This window comes from Cyprinodon tularosa, unplaced genomic scaffold (genome assembly GCF_016077235.1).
Source record: "Cyprinodon tularosa strain WSP-4 unplaced genomic scaffold, ASM1607723v1 ctg11, whole genome shotgun sequence".
In the NCBI taxonomy this organism is placed as follows: Eukaryota; Metazoa; Chordata; class Actinopteri; order Cyprinodontiformes; family Cyprinodontidae; genus Cyprinodon; species Cyprinodon tularosa.
The window spans coordinates 690,518-705,698 of NW_024037893.1; the positions used below are offsets into that span (position 1 = coordinate 690,518).

At 39.4% G+C, this 15,181-nt stretch overlaps 1 protein-coding gene across 2 annotated transcripts in view; it reads right to left on the reverse strand.

Annotated features, from left to right (window-relative positions):
• The window catches only part of ndrg3a (ndrg family member 3a), a 52,650-nt gene extending 37,680 nt beyond the window's left edge, over nt 1-14,970 (reverse strand). The window contains exon 1 of one of the 2 annotated variants that reach the window (XM_038294812.1): nt 14,807-14,970. The gene's annotated coding sequence lies outside the window, so the exon portion shown is untranslated. The remainder of the gene's footprint in view (nt 1-14,806) is intronic. The other variant, XM_038294831.1, reaches the window with a different exon arrangement.
• Between the last annotated feature and the right edge of the window lie 211 nt (nt 14,971-15,181).

A 15,181-nucleotide genomic window follows, 5' to 3' on the forward strand; every position in this document is an offset into this window, starting at 1 on the left:
GACTTACTCTAAACTTCAATGTCTTTATCTTTTTTAATCAGCCTACAAATAAATCCAAGATTGTCCTTTTGTGAGGTGGTTCTTCGTTAATTTATTTAGGAAACGATTTAAAGAGAGGTTATAAGTTCAGCGCCTCATGTTTTTCTACAGCCTCTGTGGTTTTAGCAGCATCTGGTTGCTAGCAGCAGCATACAGATATGCCTTTTATTTAGTGTTTTAATGAAGCTATTCTTTGGGGGTCCATGAAAACAATTTTATCAGGGACGTTTCAGTTGCCACTCAGTTTAATTCAAATTAAATTAAAACTAATTTGATTTTAACATAATCTTTAACTGGCCCAAAGTTTTGAGGAGAAACTATGGAACTAAATCCTATGTGAAAACATTTACCTCCAACAAACCATAGAAATTCTTCACTGCAAAGAAAGATTATGGGATTAAATGTGAAGACGAAGACGAGAGACTATTTTTACAGGAGGCAAAAAATAAAAAAAATAAAATATCAATAGAACGTTAGAGCCATTAAAGAAAGACAAAAATAGCTGGTGACAGAAGTTGGGGAGTTTTCTGTTTGGGTGGCCCTAGAGAGCTAAACCTAAAATTCAATCTTAATACAGCTACATAGTGCAAGGTGGCACTGAGGAAAACCACTCCTGTAAAAAAGATGCTGCTGACCATCAGTTTTCCAAAATGAATTCTGAGGATAAACAAAGGTTTGAAGTAGATCCTAAACAGAGAGCTGAATTTTCATCCAGCTGATCAGTCAGCTAACAGGGATGGGTGTAGGGCTGCAACTAACGATTATTTTAAAAATCGATGAATCGGCCTATAATTTTTTCGATTAATCGATGAATTGGACAAAAAATATTTTTTATATTAACCTCTTTATTCCAAAATAAACATTTTAGACAGAACAAACAAGCACACAAGTACAGGTTGCTCATTAACTGTACTGGTGCAATATGAAAAATAAATGTTTGTGTTAAAACTACGCAAACTTACATGAGAAATGTAGCTGTACATCCACAAAATATAGGGTATTTTGTTTCATAAAGCACAAAAAAAGACATTTTTGTTTTTAAAAGCCCCAAAGGGGTTCAAACTATAGGTCCCCCCATTTCAACAAATGTTTTTTTTTTAAGACTACAAGAGTTCTGCCTTTTAAGACAGGAAAGTATAGCAGTTAAAGTTGCTACTTGAGAAAATACTGAACCATAGAAATAAAAATAGCCCTGTGATTCAAATTATAAATTGTATTTGGAATAAAAATGAGAGAACTAGGGGTGCTAAAAAACACATCCTCCAAAGACAGATATTTACATGGAAATGCAGCATATAATTAATTGACATATTACTGATCTTGCTGGATTTTATTCTGCTTTACTTCCATAAATTGCAGGATCTTTACTTTATCTTTGCCAGAAGATTTAAACTTTAAAAGCCTTGCCCTCATAATTTGCAAGTTAATTTATTTATAAAGTAAATATAAACGCTGCTTAAGCTAATTCAAATGAAATTAAAAGTAAAATAAGTAGCCAACCTTCTCACTGTCTGTAACCTACTAACAAGGTAGGGAAAGCATCAGATGAGCTACCTGAGAAACTAACGTTATGTTTCCCCACTTTAAAACAAAACAAACATGGTGGTTCCGTGCCATGTTAATTTGTTTTGACAAAAGTTGCATGTTACGACTTTTTTCACTTTACAAAGCGCAGGCTATTTTAATTATTGTGATCAATTTGCGCCGTCAATCCCGGCGCATGCGCGCTTCATTTGCAGTCTGGACGCTGAGGGTAAACATCCTGCGGCTCTGACTGAGGCGCTGAGAGGGACTCCTGCGGGAGGAGGGAGAACGGGGTTGGGATGGGGGAGGCGCCCCACGGCAGAGTAGGAACGATGCACGCTTTCACGTAAGAGTCTCCAAAAGCCGCCAGTGACACCGTAAAAAGTCGCCAGATTTGTCGCTAGTCGCTTTTTTGAAAAATAGTTGCTGGAGGGGTCTGAAAAGTCGCTGAGTTGGCAACACTGCGCCCTGCGGCGCTGGCTCGCTCTGCCGTAATTTTTTTTCTTCTCCCGTTTCAGTCACGTGGATGTGATGACGGCGGCCGCAGATGACGCATTAATCGCGCGACACAACTAATCGATGATGAAAATCGTTGCCAACGCTTTTAAAAATCGATTTTTATCGATTTTATCGATTCGTTGTGGCAGCCCTAGATGAGTGTGTAGCAAGCAACAGGAAGGCTAGACCCCAGGTTCTCACTGACTCCGTGGTCATCACTGCATTTTTCTCTCTGTCCCAAACAGAGGCAGTTCTAGTGAATGCTCTGATCTCACTAGACGGAGAGAAGGATTGATTCCATTTCTTTTTTCCAAAAGACCAGATGAACCAGACAGGAAGTCAGACACCAAAAAGTAACATCTCTGAATAAGTGAGCAGGCCTCTGCTTAAAACCTTCCATGACTCTGTGGTGGCATCAGCCTTCCTCTACATTGTCATTTGCTGGGCCCCTGGCAGCGCAGAGCGGGACAGAGAGAGACTGAACAAACTAGCAAGAGACGCCTCTTCTCCTCTCCTAGGCTACACTCTGGACTCAGTGGAGGAGGAAGCTGTCCAAGCTTACATCCATCATGGACAACACCTTCCACCCCCTGCACCAGACTGTAGAGGAGCTGAGCAGCTCCTTCAGTGAAATACTTTTACATCCCGTTTGCAAAAAGGAGCGGTACCACAGGTAATTCATCCCTGCTGCAACCAGACTCTACAATGCGACACTACAATGGCAATAACTTGTGCAATGTATAATGAGCAATTACTATTTAACACCCTGTGCGATAACCTGTCTCTCTACATTTGATACCCAGTTGGTGATACCCAGGGCAATAGTTATAGATAAATACCGATCTTTTTGACTATGTGAGCTGATGTAACAAGTACATTTCTCTACAGTGAGATTAACCAATCAATCAATAAGAGGCAGGTCTGTCTGGATCCATGAACAGGATACACTTTGGGATGGATTACCAAAGTTACTCCTTTGAAGCTTCCGATTTCTGTCCATCATGAGACTTTCTAGATTTAAACATTCTGTCAGAAATCACAGTTAAAATAGAGATCTACCTTATCTTCAAAATATGCTCAATGCTATAACATGCTAGTCTAAAAAAAAGAAAAAGGGTAAGAACATGCATGACAATACAATAAGTGATCACAGCATGAAAGCTAGAGTAGATATTTATAATTAGAATATGTTTATAATTCTTGAAGAGAAATTGTGGCCAGAAAGAAAATGTGTATTTGAAGGTCAAAGCTTTACAAAACCCACAAATAAAACTGGAAATGAATGAGAAACCTCTGACCAGATATCTCAAAATATAGTGGCACTGATTGTATAGATGATCACAGACAGACTGGGAGTGCCAACTTATTATTGTAAAGGAATAATCTTCATGTTACTTCCAGGTGTGTGCCATCTATATCAAAAACATGAATCAGGAAACAAAACTTCTCATGATCCTCTCTTCCTTTTGATTCGTCTGAGCTTCGTGGCACTAATCGGCAGGCAGGCCAGTGAGGCGGTGAGTTATGAAGCAGAGCGCTGACATGAAATCAAGTTACTGAAGACTGATTAGACAGATCGCACCGCATTAAACCAAATTCCTAACAATGTCCGCTCTGTGGTTTAATTTAATAAAGACAGGAAGCTGAATTTATAGAACAGCTGGAAAATACAACAAATCCAAACACAACTGAACAAATCCAATGACTGTATTCCAAATACTCAACGATAAATAAACTAGTTTGGTATTTGTAGCATTGAACAAAAACTGGAAAAACAGTTTGGAAGCGACCTTTCCCTGTAACTGGTTGCCATTTTTGCGCAGTTAGATTTTATTTTAAGCATTTTGAATCAATAAATCAAGTAACGTAGGTAGAAGCTGAGGGTGAATTGCTCAACAGCTTTAATATTAAGATATTCTAACTCCTATCATGTCAAAAATCCGATTTTAAGACATTTTCTGCAATTTGGGGTTTTCAGAAGCCAGTGTGGGGCTTTGATTTAAAAAGTTCTAACCTGATTTTACTCTAAAAAGAAGGATAACTCTAAAAAGATATATTCAGACTAGGACTGAAACAATCGCATTAATGCAGAGGCATTGATTATCGAAATAATCGTCAATCAACCAATCTAGCAATTTATTAAGCATTAACTCAAGTATAGAGACACCGACACATGCCATTAGCTGACAGAGCAACCCACTTAAGACAGCAATCATATTAGTGAAAAATAAATAAAAAATATATTACCATATTGCATTTAAGATAAAAATGATTTAAAAAAATAAAAAAATAAAATAAAATAAAAAGATGTTCCCTTCGGTCATCATATTATATCCAAAATTTCTCAATTGCAAAAGTTTTGGCTTCATCTGGTTTAAATTTTCTTTTTAAGTGACCTTTTGCTATCGGATATTAATCGACTAATTAAAATAAAGAAAATAATAGATTAATCGATTAGCAAAATCATTGTTAGTTGCAGCCCTAATTCAAATTATGGAAAACATTGCTGAGAAACTTACTGAGCAGGAAATTCCACTGCCTTTGACTCACTTGAGTGAACAAATGTCATAATTTCTAGCAACTTTAACATTTATTTTGGTAATTGATCCATGAAAAGAGGACAGACAGAGAATGGAGTTATAATTGGACAGATCACTGCTTCCTAACTAGCAAGGCTTAAACCCTGCAAATATAAAACGGCTTAAAAGCTTCTTTTGAATTACATCTTCTCAGCTTTCACAAAATGTATTTATTCCTTCCAGAACTTATGACTGAGAACCTTACAGAAAAAAAGCTTTGTGTTTAGCACTCCAACCTAGGAATAGACATATTCTGGTCATTTTCCAAGTTATGACTAAATCCCTCTCAATTACTCCCCTCCCTTTCCTTTTATGTCCCATTTGACCAAGTTCTGCAGGTACGAAGAAACGGAAACCCCCGTTTGTAAATCTCTTTAATCACATTACATCTGTAAATTGAACTCTTCACGTAATCTGTGCAATTGATTTAGAGGACGTCTAGAGAAATCATTTACATTACACAATCCCTTTATAAATGTGGCACAAAATGTCTGTAATTGTACCAATGCATCTTTATAAGAGAGCTAAGAAAATCCCATAGAGGGATGGTATCTGTCACTGTAATGACTGTGTACATATCTGAGAGGAAAAGCCTTGTTCATTAGCAAAGATAGAAACTGGCACAGAGTTACAGGCTCCGTGTTGGACGGCCTGCCAAAGGGGAGGCCCTCCTCTAATCACTCAGAACTGGGGCTCTATCTGGGGAAAGCCTTGGATGCGCGCTCATCCATCTAAACAGGACCTTTAGAGTGATACACAACATAAACGTCTCGTCATGTAGGTCTAGCTGCAGAAAGCATGTCATTATGCTAAGATATTTTAGAGTCTTGCATGAAATGTGAGGGTTCAATTTATGAATGAATCGTCGCCAGGCATAAAACAGCAGCATCGTACATTTCTTCATATCATCAGCATGCTCCTCCTGGATATGGTAGAAAGTGATGGGAAAAACTGAAAGGCTTTCTGAAAACAATACCCGTTTGTAAGAGGTGCGCTTTTTTTTATCCCACCAATCCAGACTCAAGGAGCTGATTCAATATTTTCCACCAGTGGCGCAAACTGGAAACTTCACCATTCCTATAAAGGGAGAGGGAAGTGCAGCTGTGGACTCAGCAGGGACAGCTGGGATGCGAGTCAGTCTCTCCTGTCCATCTCTCTTTAGTGCGTTTGTCTCTATACGGCCTCACAAAGATACCAAGGCCTCTATTTTAGTCGACTTCATGCATGATTAAAGGACAATTTCTGCAGTGGGTAGCATATCAGTTTTATGGGAGTGTTTCAAATCAGCCATTTTCAAGGAGGCTTTACAGTAGTAACCAAAAACCACATAAAAAAAAAAAAACAAAACAAAAAAAAGAAATCAAAACAGTGACACCTTCAGGGGGTGATTCGTTTGGAAGACAACACTACGTTATTAAAAAACTCCTGCTGATTTCATAATAAGCAAGCATGTTGTAATGGTTAACTGATGCAAAGAGAAAACAGACTGGAACGGTTGTATTTACACCAGTGAATGAACACCTGGATACACGTATAGTTAGAATTAAACAGAACCTATTGACATTTAAACAGTTCATCACTTAACAAGCAGGCGCCTTAAGAGTACGATGGAAAACCAGACAGAACAGCAGCAGTTTGGTGACACACGACACCGTTTCTCCAACCAGCATTTGAATCAAATCTATTGCTGTGGTTGAGTTATTCACCTTGACATGAAAAGAGCACAGAAAACGGACCTGAAAACTGTTGGAGAAAGAATTCGGCTCCTAAAGAGCAGTCATGGGTTGGCTCCTGATTAAACAAGGAATTGAGATGCCGTCCAACGGCGACAAACTGTCTTTTTTCAGTAGGTGAAAAGGGATCAGTTAAGGTGGTATTGGTTTTGACTTACAGAAAGAAAGACGAAACCCTCTGGGGGATCCAGAACCAGAACAGATCTGTAAGAGGCTGTTTGTTAGACATTTGTAAGGACCATATTGTGTCATCTACCACAGGATTTCCAAAAACAGCTGTGAGTCACTTCTTAGGAGCCAGTTCTGTACCGAATTTGCTAACCGATGATTAAAGGTCATTTTAACTCTTCTTACAATCCATTTTAAGACAAAAACAAGGCTATACCACTCAAATAAATATACCTACCAGCTTGAGGTCAATCACAGATGTTTGGAGCAAGCAGTTAGTTTACAGCGACAAAAAAGGATCAGGACCCTCAAATTATTTAGCTGAGCTCGAACAAACACAGTCCCCTCTCTGAGGTTCCTCTCATCCAAAAATGACTCCCATGATTTTTTTTTCCAAAAATAAAGCAGCCTTTTTTAAACCAAAAGACACTTTGATATGAATTTAGGACTTCTGCTAAAGCTGTTAATGTGTGTTGACTGCAATAATAAAAGGATGTGTGTGTGTTGCCACCCGCTGTACCTCGTGGCTTCATACATCACACCATCAAGCTGCAAAGCCAGCTACAGGGCAGTATAAGCAGTGGGAGGACTAAACACCCCCACCCAACATGTCCTGATCCTAGCAGAAAACCTGTAAAGATTGGTAGACAATAGTTAAATCCTGGGTTGAGATGTTTTTAAAGGGGCTGGTGCATCCTGTTCCCCTTGGGTAGATGGTAGTATAGATAGAACGATGGCTCTAAACTCTTAGAACTTCCTACTGAGCTGATAAAGCTAAGACTAAGAAGAACAAAAAAACAGATAAAACCAATAATTAAGACCTTTTTCCAAACCTAACTTTGATCTACTTCTACAGCTCAGCTCTTAAGGTGCAGCCATGATTCCCTTGCTTAATGTCACATCAACATATTATCATCAATCATCTGCCTTATAGCCACAAAAACGTATTTAGTCTTTGCTTTAACTTTGACTGCTTCAAAAAAGCTAATGACTAATTTTCAGCATAATCACTTCTGATTGGCTCATTGGAAAGTAAAAAAATAAATAAATCTCTGCCAAATCAATAAAGGCACCTCTAGTGATGGAGGCTAGAAGTTAGCCATTTTTAAAACAGTGGCATGCTAAATAATAATGCCAGAGAATGCATGAAAGCCATTTATGACAAAATCAAAATGATCTGCAGTTAAAATCAGGCTGCAAGAGAGCAAGATACTCAGCAGATAACAGGAAGGCTAAAAATTAATCTGTTTGGAGATTCTGGTCTCTCAAATTCAGTGATGGAACAGGTTAAGAAATGGAAATGATGGCAGCTTTCAGGGTGTCTTAAGCCACATTTACACTACCCTTTTGAAATCGAGCAGAGATCGGTCCAAGCACGGTAGATAACTGTTGAGTGTAAATGGAATGCAACTGAATTGGACCGTAGACAGTAGGGCTTGGCACAGTTCAGTTGTGGCTCGTTCTCTGATAACAAAGAGCGCATGAGCCGACCGCTTCATCTCCTATTTATAGTCAGCGTACTTATTTCGAGGGTTTTCTGGTGTGTCCGGGTTTGTAGTTCACAGATCTCTTCACCTGTTCACAACACGAATATCTTCTCAGCCTATTAACAATAAACGATATCAAAAGAGCGTGGTGCGACCTGGGTATTATTATTATTATCATTTAAATTTTAGGCGGAGTACACTATCCATTTTTTTATTTGCGTAATTCCCACCTTGAGAGCTGTAGGAGGTGAGGAACTTTGCTAGCATGATGTGTAAATGGTTGAAAGAACTAAGCTCGAGACATTTAACTGATCTATGCTTGGTCTGAACTGCTGCAGACAGATCTGTTTAATAGGGGTAGTGTAAATTGGGCAATAGATAAAAAGCAGTATAGGCAGATCAAAGGCTCAAGAAAACTAGAGATAGGAAATTGGTGACAAAATTATGACCAATAAGTCTCCCCCAGATAATAAATAACAACTATAGAGAATTAGCCTAAAAAAGAACCCCCAAAACCTGGAGTACAGGGTTGTAGTGGGGTCTAAACCCAGCTGAATGCGTCTCCCGGCCGATCCCCTCCTTCTACTCAGCTATAAATAAAACTGAATGGCCGCCACCTTCAGCCCTGCACTCAGGGCTGCTAATAGAGTACCTGTCCCGTCTCTGCTACACTAAGCGAGCAGCAGGTCTGTAGGGATTTCCTCCGCCATGCCTGTCGATGTAAAGCACACAGCAAAAAGACTGAGAGTCTCTGCTTGCAGGCAGCAGCTGTGACGAAGCACAGCTATCAGAGCAGCGAAGCACTGCTGGACGCCCAGTGTAATCGGCAGACAAGGGCAGCTGCGGAGGCCATCTGGAAAAGCCTGCTCACGAAAGGAACCAGCAGAGACAGAGAGAAAACGTTCAACAGGACAAGAAGGAGAACATGAGACATGGCTTTAATAAAACATGGATGCAGTGATACGCAGGCATTAGGGAGCGCATGGTGTCCGTTAAAGCATGGGGAGCTTTCAATCCAAACGTGTCATCCTCGGTTTGATATGCCACTTCCTCACAGGAACACGGCCTCAACTAATAGAGTCATCCATGTGGTTGGCCTGGCTGTCACAGTGACTGATTACTGTCGACTCATTCTCCAGAGACACAGAGGGAACGCTGCTTCACTGCCCCTCCTTTAGCCAACGCTGGCTGTGGAGGTCCTCAGTGTCCTTGGCAACCACTCAGCCCATCAACATCCGCTTCTCAGCTGGCGGTGCCCGTGAACTCTAATGACCTTTCCAGCCATCATTTACATAAAGTCGTTCTGCTCTCACAACTTTGGCCGACATGTGGAAAACCACACGGCTAGGCCAAGCTTTCTGGATTGATCTGTACATCATACACATGCTCCCTCCTGGGAGACCCACCGTCTTACATGCATTTTAGATCAGGTGTTCATCTCTATGAGCATCAGACCCACTTCAGCAGGAACTTACAGCACTTTCAAACCTACAGTAAGTCTTCTTTAAAGCAGGGTTCAGCAGAAAGTGGACACGGTGCAGACATGCAGCGCTTCAGCTGAGGCGCAGCTTTTTAAAAACACGAATATTATGCCAGGAGCATTTTCAAAGTGCAGCGTCTCTGTCCGGTTAGACTCTGATCACATCATGATAACATCAGCCTGCTATCATAGTGTACTTATAGGCTTTTAATAGAACATGAACCAGCCAAGTCTTTAATCTCCATATTTTTTCTTCCATCACGGATAAGAAAGTTAAAAGATTTTGTTATTTTTTTCTTTTCCTCATATTCATCATGGCTGTTGATTAACTGGATGACTGTGCTTTTTCTGTAGCAGCTCCCAAGCTATGGAATGATCTTCCTTTGGGCATACGACAGGCCTCTTCACTCACTGTTTTTAAGTCTCTTCTTAAGACCCATCTTTTTTCTTTGGCTTTTGGCACAATCTGAGAGGTGTCCCTTTGTTTTATTGTGTCTGTATTTTATATTTAATCTTTTCTATTTTATAATTGAATTGTATTTGATGATTGCGTACAGCACTTTGGTCCTGTCGGTGTGTAAAGTGCTTCATTAATAAAGTTGGTATGGTACTGTTTAATGATATAAAAAAAACAGGAAAAGTCATCCGAAGTCTGCATATGTAGTCTTTCATTTAGAAAGTGGACCAGATCTGTTTTGCTTATCATCATCGGTCTTCCTGCCAGAACAATCCGCTCTAGATTCACGTGGATTTGAGTCGTCAAATGGCTAAAATAGAACAGCTGTCAATTATAGAGAATCGGACAATGGAAGGTTTCAGAAAGGCGCAGCGATGCTTTCATCGGATCAACTCTGACTGGAATCAGCCCTGAGGAGCCGAGTTGCTTCCACCTCGGGTAAGACTGGTAGAACAGCAGGTCCACCCAGCCTTGCCCATCCATACAAAACAACCTGTACAGGGAGAGCTTTAATTGGGAAAGCAGTCATAGGTCCTTTGCTAGTCTGGAAACAGCAGAGTTTGGAGAATCCATTCATATGACAACTTTTTGTTACCACACACCTCAAATCTGGCCTATATGGAAGAGTAGCATTACACAGAAGATGAGGTGATTCTTAATGGTTCTGAACCATGGATCAACTTTTTTTTTTTTTTAAGTACAACATGCATACTACTACTAATTTAAGTTGTTCTGTGACATTAAATCCACAAAAATACATAAAACATGTGTTAAAGAAGGTTCCCAGAGTGCTTAGACCTTAGCATGGCCTCTGTAGGAGGGCATCTGGATCAGCCTGGATTTAATATTTAGGATCAAAAATCTTAAAACCTGAATCCTTAGCACCCGCTGCTGTTACTGTTGATCATGAAAAAGGAGATCAAATGTGACGGCTCTCTCCCTGCCTCTCCAGATAACCTTTCTCAGTAACTGCCCATGCTATCGCCATGCTTTCCTTTGTTAGAGCAAAACTAATCCTCCTTATTGACCAAAACAATCAAACAAAACCAAACGTATCAGACAGAGAATCACATTTATGCCTGAAATGTCAGTCGGACTTGATTCAGGAGATCATCTCCTAGATCAGCTATTATCAGCTGCTTTAGGAAAGTTTGGACCCTCTCATATAAAGAATGAGCAACATTAAAACTACTTGTACATATATACAGTTTCAACGGTGGCTTGATTCATTGTTTTCCAACTAAAACTAAACAGTAGTTAAACACAGGTTTAAAATGTCCTTCTTAATATTCCCCATCATGATTTTATTCAAGGTTATCAGGGAGATTATCCAACACTGATCTGAACATAATAAACGCAGCAGATTTTTTTAATACATCCACCCACAAGTAGGCAGGAGAACAAGGGGCAGAAATGCATTTATTTTATTTAAGTTAAGCAAATCAGCAAAAATAAGATCTAAAGCTCCAACAAGTTGTTGAACAATTTGGAAATTTATCTGCAACTTTTAACACAGAATCAACTTTTTAACATGAAATCTCATCAACTAGAGGTTAGGAAATCTATGGGACTGGAGTTAGATGTTAGAAAAGTAAAGTTGGACAAGGAAAACAATAAACATAAACATCATTGGTCACTTAGATGGAGTTTCAATGTAAGGGAGCAATAGGGTCATCATGCTGTTAGAGAAGAAAGAGAAAACACAAAAAAAAAAAAAAAGGTTTCCATTTTCCCAAATGTGTCACAGCCATAACTGGAACAATTTTCATACAAATGCAGTCAGTTTAAGGACTTTAATGTGATATTTAAAATTTTTGAAGTCTGATTTAACAGCCATTGTAGCTTAGGGTGATTTTTGAGGAAGAAATTTTTATAGAGATAAACTTAAACTTTAAGACGCAAGTTATCACGTTGTGTTTTATACATTTTATTCTTTGAACATCATGAAAAAATAAACACTTTTTAAACCAGTCCACCGTTCAAACAGAGCCATCAGGGGTCTACACAGGCCAGTTTAGTTCTCTGGGCCTGAACATGGATCACGTTTTACCCAACTGATGCTCGCAAGTCTAAAGAGGCAGCAAATGCTGAGGTGGAATGGAAAAAACAAGGCAAGCTGACAGTCAGCACGCAGGCTAAATTACTCCTCCTTTCCCCATAGTGGGTATTATGGCCTGACATTCATCCCTGCCGCTGCTCTAAGAAATCCTCCGCTACACAAGAGCATTATTGCCTTTTCATGTTCCTGATAATCCCTACAACTCATTGCAGTTTTACTTGATGCAAACACGCTGAATTTATTTCTTTACTAATAGTCTTAATATAAAAAAAAAACAAAATTGTAAAATAATATAGAGAAGAGAAGATGGATCAGCTGGTGACCACAACTAGTAGATCTTAAACTGTCTGTAGTCTGGGAAAATCTCAAATTAAGATATTTTTCTGATCAGTGAACGCACCATCCAATCAAAACCAAACAACGGCAACATTTCTCTTCAGAGTTGACGTGTTTACCGAGCGATAAGAGACTAAAATGTATAGTGGAGGATGTTCTTTTTCCCGGAGGATCCCCAAAATAAGTAGTCCTCCTAATTTTTAGTCATTCTGGTGATATGTTTATGTAAGGACGTCCTACGTCCTCATCCCAATTTTCACTTACCGGTGGTGAGTCTGACATAATGGAAAAATTGCAAATCTTCTTTATGAAAGTAAGCTTGTATGTGCGATGCAAACAGCAACTTTTAAGTAAAGCATGCCTGAGAAGAAATGGGCTTGTGCACGCTCTCACACGTGTTTAATAGGCGTTCCCTTTCAGGAGTGGCTACAGGGTTGTGCATGTTCGTTTCTTTTTTTGTTTGTTTTTAAAGTGGAGAGGGCGGGTCTTTTCCAAAATTCACAAAAATCCTCCACTAAACCTTTAGGGTTACCGGTTTTAGTACCAGTGAGGGCCATAAAAAGAAGTCAGAAGAATAAGAAATGAAGCAGGAAGCAAATGGGTGAAGGAGGGAACTGAATCAGAGAAAAGTTGAATGGCAAACTTGCTCGGTTTCATTCTTCTAAGCCTTCATCCTCTCTCTGTCACAGAACATAAATACTTGGGGGCTTTTTGAAATCGGGATCTCAGGGATGCGAACAGACACTGATGTTTTTAGACATGCTAATAAAGTAGCCTTTTCCTGCTCTGGAACTATGCAGGAAACTTTGCTCCTTAAATCCTAAAACATGAAGATTTTAAAACACCAAGTCAATTTTGTGAAATATAAATTCCCCCCCCTGCTGCTCTCTCTCTCATCCACTGTGATATCACTGTTGCTTCTTACGTTAATAATTAAATAACATCTCATGGCAGGGAGGCCAAATAAACTTTTATGAACACTGTTTGTTTCTCGTTCTTACAAGCTAGGTAATCTAAATGGGTAAAAGTTTAAAAATAAACATCAAATCTGCGCTTGTTTTTTCCCACACAGATGAGTTGGACCTCATTGCTGTAAAAACTGTGGAATTTGAACGAGAACATTTCTCCTTAAAAACCAGTTAAAAAAAGTTTTCAAAAAATTCAAAGATCCTAAGGGCAACCTTTGGCTTAATGATCAACTCTTAACACTCCCGCTGGTGGAGCAGTGACTTATCAGCGTAATAATCAAGCAACAGATTGCACCACCATGGCGGTTATCCTCTTAGTACTTCGGGAGGCTTGATCCTACAGAAAGAAGTCAGCTTTGGCTCTAATCTGTTATCTAGTGGCCTTTGAGGGTGGAGCAACAGTCTTCAGCAGTCATGTTGTGAGTAACAACAAACTCAGGGTCCCTGCTTGTTGTGTAAGCTTGGCTCACAATGAACCAACCATGTGATGCGTTTAAGGACGCTGGGGGAGATAGAAAGCAGGTGTGAAGCATGCAGACGAGGAAACTTGATCAAGGGTTCGATGAAATCAGAAAAAAAGGTCACAATGACCTTTTACTAGTAGTAACCTTGTTTAAATCAGAGGTAACTAAACTATCGGATTATAATAGCTTTCTAGTGCTAATCCAAAACGACACAATGTGAACACCTGTGTGACCTTCTGAGCTGGCTGATGACATTGTAGTGCATGCTGGGACATGTTTTTTTTTTTTTTTTTTTTTATGTAAGATATTGGAAGCCATAAAATAATTACTAAATCTAGGAGACGTTTACAATCTGATCAAGTCACTTTTCTTCCTCCTTATTATTAAAGTATTTAAGTGGAATAAAAAAACAATGTTAGAGTCCTGATATTAACAACCTAACAGCAGGGACTTTTATTTTGATGTTTATGTGTTTAAAACCTGTATAATACAGAGCGTATAAGTAGTGTTTCTGTCAGAGCTGTAATAACCTGTTCGGCTCTTAACGCATCGTGAGAGGCCTCTTTCCACTTGTATTACACCTTTAAAATAACAAACAAAATGTATTTGATTATTTTCACGATAAAAAACAGTTGTATATTAGAGACGTGATTAAAAAAAAAGAACGAGATAAGCTCTTGAGTGTGTTAATGTCGCATCTCTGTGAGAGGAGAGCACCCTTACTCGATCCAGACCAACTGAACTGCAGTTTTTCTCAGACGGAACCATAGGGTCTCATTTTCAGTCCTACCGTGGTTCAAACATGAGGTTTTACAGGAGCTAAGTCGGGACTTTTTTATTTCTATTGAAGCTTTCACCTCAAACGAATTTTCGACTTAAGCTTTAAAGTAAATGTGGTCGGTAAACGGCGCAGGCTGTATCCACAGAGCTTAGGTAATCTCCTGTAGCATCGGGCACATCTGCACAACAGCGGTTAAACAGGAGTTCTGCGTGAAACACGGACACAACACTTACCTCGTCGGTGAAAGTTTTTTCCGGGTGAATTTAAGTTAACTGTGGGCTTGGTAAATAACTAAAAATGAAGTAATAAATGTGTATTTTCAGCTGTATTAATCAGCCAGCTTCTGCCTGTCGCTACCTCTCTACGACAGCCTGTATATCCGAGTGACTGTGGGCGGAACTACACGCTGCGGACGAGAACCACTGATTACCCAATGGGAGGCGTCCTAACAACATAGATAGGAGAAGGAAAACAGGAGTCTCCACCCTGCACCCAAAAACATGGTTAAAAAAAAAAAGTCACCACTTTTTCAGTTAACACTGAAATTAAGAGAAACTCGTAGATTTTACTGGCTTATAGCTTACCTGTGATGTATTATCAGTGTTTAT